Raw genomic sequence first — 270 nt, forward strand, 5'->3', positions numbered from 1 at the left:
GCACAAAAAATAATTAAGAGTAAAGATAAGAAGAAAAATTATGTAAGAGAATGAATCACTTTACATCACCAGAATGACAAACTTAATTCCATGTCGTGATGAAGATATAGATTTCAGATCCTGTTGGTTTCATCTCTACCTCTGTGAAGTTATTCATTATTTTTCATACTATTATGCATTTGCCATAGTGAATTTTGTTCAGTAAGTGTAATTAATGCTATATGTAAACAGTAAAAAATAAATTCATGTAAGAACAATAATTTACACAAC

Source organism: Penaeus monodon, chromosome 23 (assembly GCF_015228065.2).
Source record: "Penaeus monodon isolate SGIC_2016 chromosome 23, NSTDA_Pmon_1, whole genome shotgun sequence".
Taxonomy (NCBI): domain Eukaryota; kingdom Metazoa; phylum Arthropoda; class Malacostraca; order Decapoda; family Penaeidae; genus Penaeus; species Penaeus monodon.